This window comes from Chenopodium album, chromosome 3 (assembly GCF_948465745.1).
Source record: "Chenopodium album chromosome 3, dcCheAlbu1.1, whole genome shotgun sequence".
NCBI classification, from domain to species: Eukaryota; Viridiplantae; Streptophyta; class Magnoliopsida; order Caryophyllales; family Amaranthaceae; genus Chenopodium; species Chenopodium album.
Window position 1 is genome coordinate 46,304,889 of NC_137836.1, and position 7,358 is coordinate 46,312,246.

The following is a 7,358-nucleotide window of genomic DNA, read 5'->3' on the forward strand; positions in this document are numbered from 1 at the left end:
GATATGATTAAACCTTTGGAAGAAAGGTGTATGAGAAAGGGAAAGAGGGGTAGCTAATCCCTCATCACAAGATCTCACATCACTAATGAGGGAATGAAAATCAATCATGGAATCCTCAAATGAAGAACCCTCACGTTCTACATCTCCCTCAAGCTCAAAAACTCCAAATGATTTAACCTCAACCTCCTCTTCACAACCTTGAACAACATCTCCCTTAAAGTTCTCAAGGCCTACCATCTCAAAATCAAGAGCGAATGGGGGCAAATTTCTCTCAAACTCATCTCGTTCTAATGAAGCCTTATCCATGAACTCACTCATAAGGTTATGGGCTACCGTTTGAAACTCAAGAAATATTTGGGCCATAATCTCAAATGAGTCCAAATCATCATGGATAGACGAGTTAAAAGCTTGCTCATTGGAATCATCTAGGGGACTATGGGGCACACCTTTAGAATTCATGCAAAAATCGGATGCAATATGAGAAAGAACAAGCACTTCATCATCATTAGAATATACCTCATTACATTAAGCTATAGAGGGAGGGGAGTTGAAATCATGCATTACATGGTCACTATGGGGAGCATCAAGCACATCATGGGAATTCATATTAGACAAATCATGACAATTAGAATAAACATTAAAAGCATGAGAATCCCGAACATAAGTCTCATGATTGGCCCTCACCCAATCATAATTATCCCTAGCTAACCATGAATAGAAATCCCATGCTTCATCCGAAGACATGTCTTGAAATTTACCATTTAACATATTATCAACTACTCCTCTAAAATGCTCATTTAATCCCAAATTGATGATTTCACAATAATCACCCTTGGTTAAACCTTAAACACCATCTAAGAAATCCTCAAGTCTATTGAAATACACCTAAAATGGTTCATTATCAAATTGAGGAATAGAAATATAAGCCATTTTTTCAAATAAAGCAACACAAATAAAAGCCAACAAATCAAAAGAAAATTATAAACAATGGACTAGTCTCAATAAGATAACATAATGGTAATGGAAGCCGTTCCCCGACAACGGCGCCAATTTGACAAGGGAATAAACGCGTCATCAATTGTCTATCCCTAGATCAAATACAATATATACAACCTAAACAAACCTAATACGAGTTTAAGGCAAGCATAGGGGTCAAACCACAAGGAACGAATAAACACCAACAAATGTTATCGACAACTAAGCTAGTCCGGAATAGGAGATAAATAAACTAAAGTCTAAAGATGCTAAAACAAGAAATAAAACATTAAAGGAAATTACTCACTAATCATGCTAATAACAAGATTAGTTAACAAACAATCAAGAATAACCATGATTAACAAGCAATACCAACAACTAAAATAATAATTAAAATAAAGCAAATAAAAATAGAGGAGAGAGAGTTAGAGATTCTCATTGATTGAATGTGAAAATCTACAAGCAAGATGGTTAATCTTCCTCTTCAATATCCAAGCTCAACAATGGTGAAACCCTTACTTTCTCTCTCTAAACTACCCTTATCCTAACCTAAACCTAGAGAGAGAAGCTCTCCTAAAACTAATTAGAGAATAGAATAAATGGTAATTCTTTTCCTCCCTCTTTAATTACCCCAAAAATGGGTATTTATACCAAGCTAATAAAATACTAAGAAAGCAAAAGAAAAGAAAAGAAAGTAAAAAGGAAAGATAAAATAAGAAAACTAATTATAAAAATAAAAGAAAGAAATAAGAAAAGGGAAAATAAAAAGAAAGAAATAAAAATAAAAGAAAAAGGAAAGGAAATAAAATAAACCCACAAATCCCCAACAAAAACTTCAGACCCACTACTACAAAAATGACCTAAGGTAACACCACATGGTATCACTTTGAAGGCTAGAAATTTAACTAATTTATAAGTAACACTGTTGTAACATTTTGATATTATGTAACACTTGATTGTAACACTTTGATATTAAGTAACACTTAGTTGTAACACTTTGGTATTTAGTAACATTTTGATGTAACACTTGCTGATAATATTAAAATATATATATATATATATATATATATATATATATATATATATATATATATATATATATATATATATATATATATATATATATATATATTAACGTAAAAAAGAAAAAAAAAAAAGGAGAAAGAAGTAAAGGGCATTTCAATTCATTATCTCCATTGCATTTCATTATTTCAGCTCGAGCTCTCTCTTTGCAATGCATCCTCCACCGCAGCCCTCCCCCCTCCACTACAACCACCTCCTGACCGGTGCTCCACCATAGCCCTCCTCCACCGCACACTCCCTCCACCACGTACAGCTCCTCCTCTCTCGCTGTTTCCCATTAAAGCGCATAAGCGACTTCAGAAATCAATTGAGGCGACCTCTGAAATCAATTGAGGCGTCTTCTAAAATCAATTGAGGTGAATTCTAATATCCATTGAGGCGAATTCTCTCAGGTAACAAGTTGTTTCCCTATGCAATCATCGAATTTCAATTTCACAATCTAGGGTTTATCCTTAATTTAATTGTCAGTATATTATTTAATTTAATTTAATTATTTTAATTCACAATCTAGGGTTTATCGAATTTAATTTCTCAATCATCGAATTTGATTAAGTTTCTATTGAACTATTGGTTGTAATATTGATTTTTACTTCACTAGGTATTCGAAATATGCATGTAATGTGGGTTACTGTTGTTGTAAATTTTTAACTCCAAGAGAAAATTTTTTCTAATTTTTGGGTAAATATTTCTGATTTTGATTAGTAAATTTGTGTTTCCATGTGATTTGCAATTAGATGGTTAATCTGAAATAGATGATTGTTATTAAAAAAAATATGATTAAATACTTACTATTTTGCAGTTTCAATTGTTTTTTTTTTTTTTTTTTTTTTTTTTTTTAAACATTTGGCTATTATTTTTGTTATCTGAATTGTTAGTTTGTTATCAGGGAATATTATAATAAATAGAAGGGAGGGAAGGGAAGTAAGATCATTCTAAAAAGTTGTATTATAGATTGATAGACAGCAATGTAATCTCATAGTAATAAGCAATAAAGATGGAAGCTTCCGGTTGTTTGATTGATTCTAACAAGGATAATGGTAGTGGCTTTAGGCCACAACTCTCAAGGCAACTTTAGGTTGCTAGTCTCTCAGTTAATCCTAACAATTTACACAAACTAATACAGAATAAGCTAGCCTCTTATATACTAAGGCACTACTACAAAATTACCTAGCTTCCAATTTAGAGATTTGGAATGTAATGTCAGAACATAAAAAATTAAGGTGCCACCCCTCCTTAGTGGAGTATTAATTTTGTTTGTTTTCCTTTTCTTCCAAGTCATTGTTGCGTGCCATGTCATTGTTGTCGTTAGTTGCTTTGCTTGCTTTCCTCCTTGTGTAAACTTTGAATTGAGGTTGCGGATGGTTCATCACAAGTTGTAAGTAGAAGTTTTGAAAGATAAATCCTTCCTCTCAAAAGAAGGAAATTGTGTCGAGTTCACACTGAATATCAATACAATTTATCCTTGGGCTATTGCATCTTCTCGTTAATTGCTTTGAATTCACTGTTTGAATCTAATTCCTAGCAAAGTTTTAATGAAAAAATGTTACCCTTGGTTGAGTTAATCTGCTCAATTAGTTGCACAACAATAATTATCTATATATTGATATGTGTAAAACTCATTTGTGGTGAACAATCTAGTAGTATTCAAGTAGTGTTTCTTTATATGGTTGAGTAGTCTGCCAATTATGACTTTCTGTCATAAATTTGGGTTAGATGGCATGGTTTATCTGCTCAACTAAATTTCTCTTGTTTGTACCAAATTTGATGGATATAAAACCTATACTCTGGCATACCAAATTGAAAGCTTACCGATGCTGGAGCCAGAGGTCCTTCTCAATGGTATGCCTGACCTGTTTGGAAACAAAATATAAAAAAATTATTAAAAGAAAAAAGAGAATTCAATCCAATGGTATGTGTATATATGTGAAACGTCTTGTACATGGTTAGTTTCATATTTTACTTCTTTATACTTGTGTAGACCAAGAATGAAAAAAAACCAGCTGTAAGTAGGACAATGAGAGAGACACAGGCTGCTACCGGTGCAATGAAGGCTTCTTTTTCTTCTGTAAAGTACATGATGTGCTCGAGCAAAGAGATGGGTTACTCTCCACACCTTCATTGCAAGGGTAAGAAGGTTGGTTTAGTTGACTGATCTGATTTGCTACAATTGAACTCAACAAAAAAAAAAATTATCAACTAAATCTTCTTTTTCAAGAATAGAATTTAAAACAGGAAGTTAACTGGACCAAGAACGAAAAAAAAAAAAAAAAAAAAAACAACTGACATGTATATCTGTGAAACGTCTTTTATAAGTATCAAAGAAAGTGATCCACTTCTGGATCTTTCTAGCAGAAGTTCTGTGACTGAACCATTGAAGCTATTTCCTTAAAGATTCCTGGAAGCAGTTCCGACTTCCGAGGAAGTTACTCTACTTATAATGAAATGTTTGTTTATCAATAAAACAATGAAAGAGAAAGGGGTTTACAAGATTCTCAGTAAAGGCAATTATGTGAGGAACTCAGGTATGTTTCCACTTAGTTTAATATCTGACAAATTTCTGAAATAAATACAGAGTAATACATTAATACATGAGAGCAATAAAGGACTTAGCGCGTAGAAATAAAATTAACTGATTTTGTGCCAATGCAGTTCAGAAACTCTAGAAATAAAACTTAATTGTTTGTAGAAACAATACAAGACCTTTAAGCCAGTAAGATTTGAAATTGAAGTTGCGATGTCACTGGTAAGTCCCTTCTGAACTCCAATTCCTAACCACAGTGTAAATGATTAAATTTATAGTGTTTTGACTTCTATTGTAGAAACATTAGTTATTAAGATACTTTTACTTATGTCATATATAGGATCAAATAGATCAAGATAGATGAAGGATTGGAGTAGCAAGTAATGATACCACAAGAAACATGCTTGCACATATGTAGCTGCCGATGTAACTGAACTGTTGTTGTTGTGCTGATGTCACTGCTGTTTTTAAGATTAAATCTGAAGTCTTATATCCTTTAATCTTCTCTAAATGCATATTGATATGAATTGACTATTGTGTAAAGACTTCATGTTTATATTTGCTCTATTTACAGTTTAAAGTGCATGTGCTATGATTTTGAGGTCTTATGTATAATGTATTGATATGTTCAAACTTTATTGTAGTTGAATTTGACTTACTTATAAAAAATCAAGGGCAGAATGTATTCTTACCTCTTTGGATTGCAAGCCTATTATTCTTGGCTGCTAACTTTCTTTATTTCTCATTGTGCTAGTTGGCTTTAGTTCCAAATCACATTATTGGCCTCCCTTAAAGAATCTACAATAGGCATCTAGTGTTGCTGTCGCTCTAACTGTTACTGCTATTTTTACTGTCTGCCGCTATAAACTGTTGTTACTGCTGCTATAAACTACTAGTATTTATGTCTGCTGCTAGCTGCTGGTACTGATGTACTGCTGATGTCTACTGCTAGCAGCTGCTATTTGCTGTTATCGCTAGATTTTGCTATCTGATGTTACTATTGGTCTACTGCTAATTGCTTGCTACTGCACTGACTTATTAGCTGAGACTAAGATTGCTTACATAATGATATAGATGTTAGATTGGTTGCTAGTTAAGAATTTAGAATGCAATAATTTTCAGAGGAACATAGTTATTATGTTACGAAGTTTTGTATTGGCATATCAATTTAACTAATTTACAATGTCCCAATCATGGAAATATATAATTTCTCGGCTTCATGCCACTGTAAACCTTGAATTATATTTTATGTTCAATTATTATCCATTTTGTGGTAGATTAAATTTGAGATGTTGGGTATGTTAATTACCACCTTCTTATTAGATGGATGAGCTTGCTTATATTTTATATGCTAATTAATTAATTCCTTTTTTTTTGCGGTTGTGTGTGTGCATGTTTTTGGATGCTGATTCTCTATAGATGGTGCTGCTCTTCTGTTGTGCTGTTGCTACTTCTGCTCTGCTGCCCTGCAATTGTGGTCATTGCTACTGCTGCCTTGTATGCCATGATGTAATGTTGCTGCTGTTTTAGACAACTGCTGTTCTTTGATGTTTGCTGGAATGCTGCTACTACTACTACTTCTGCTCGTGTTCTTGTGATTTTTTTTTTTCATTTTTTTTTTGGAAGTGTAACTTTACAAGTTGTTAATGAAAAAATATGAGTTTTTACATACTCATATATTAGCTGTGTTAGTTGTAAATTGACAGTTATTAATGTAAAATATTATATATATATATATATATACAAGTTTTTTTTTTTTTTTTGACAAAGGGATATTTATACAAGTTGTTAAATAATCATTGTAGTAGTAGTTGTATAGTAGTAATATTAATAATAATAATAATAATAATAATATAAAAATAAATAAATAATAAAATAACAACAAAATGTTACTAATTAATTAACAAGGTGTTACATTAGTTTGCAAATAGTGATACATAATGTTGAATATAGTGATACTATATGTCAAAAGATGATTAAAAAATGTTACCAAATAATCAACAAGGTGTTACGTTCGTTCGCAAAAGTGATACACAATGGTGGATAAAGTGTTACTATATGATTTGAAAAATGTTACTAAATATAAGTAAGTGTTACATAAGAAATAAAAAGTAACACTTTAAAAATGATACTAATACTCTAAAAAAGTGTTACATAAGAGGGTTTATAGTATCACTTTTAAAAGTGTTACCATACATTACCTAAAGTGATACATAAGACATTAGGTAACATGGGCGGATGTATCACCCACTAAAGTGTTACCTGTTGTCTATAATAACACTTTTTCCACTTTATGTAACACTTTTTGGGTGTTACTTAAGCTTAGTTATGCACAAGTGACCCCTCCTTCCTCTTCTTCTTTCGAATTAAGCTGCTCTAAAATGGGGTTTTAATCCCATGCTTTGCATCTCACCAAAGCAAACTAACAACCATCATCATCAAATCACTACTGCTCATCATCACTGAAAATCGGCATCAAGCAAACACCACCGTTCGATCCTCATTAAAAGCCATGTGCATAGCTCGTGAAATGGTTCGGTCGAACCATGGGTTGGTGCGGCCGAACTGCGGGGTTGGTTCGGTCGAACCATGGGTGTGTTCGACCACAGCTCTTCAATTTACAGAACTTTGAAAGTTTCTGACTCGTACTTCGACCGAACTCTTATTGGTTTGCTCGAACTTGATTAATTTGCCATTTGCTCTAATTTTTCTCTATTTCTTGCGCGAATTGGTAGGGTGGTGGCAGGAATTGGCGCGGCTGCTGCTTTATTTGATGCTG

At 32.8% G+C, this 7,358-nt stretch overlaps 1 long non-coding RNA gene across 3 annotated transcripts; it reads left to right on the forward strand.

Moving 5' to 3' along the window:
* The first annotated feature begins 2,130 nt into the window (after positions 1-2,130).
* Positions 2,131-6,336, forward strand: LOC145623970 (uncharacterized). Of its 3 annotated transcripts, XR_014110349.1 has the most exons (5): positions 2,131-2,450; positions 4,037-4,192; positions 4,411-4,580; positions 4,708-4,801; positions 4,920-6,336. It is a non-coding gene; the product is annotated as an uncharacterized LOC145623970 (long non-coding RNA). The 3 variants fall into 3 exon arrangements; XR_014110347.1 differs by having other exon boundaries at positions 4,411-4,801; XR_014110348.1 differs by having other exon boundaries at positions 4,037-4,184; positions 4,411-4,801.
* Positions 6,337-7,358: the final 1,022 nt, after the last annotated feature.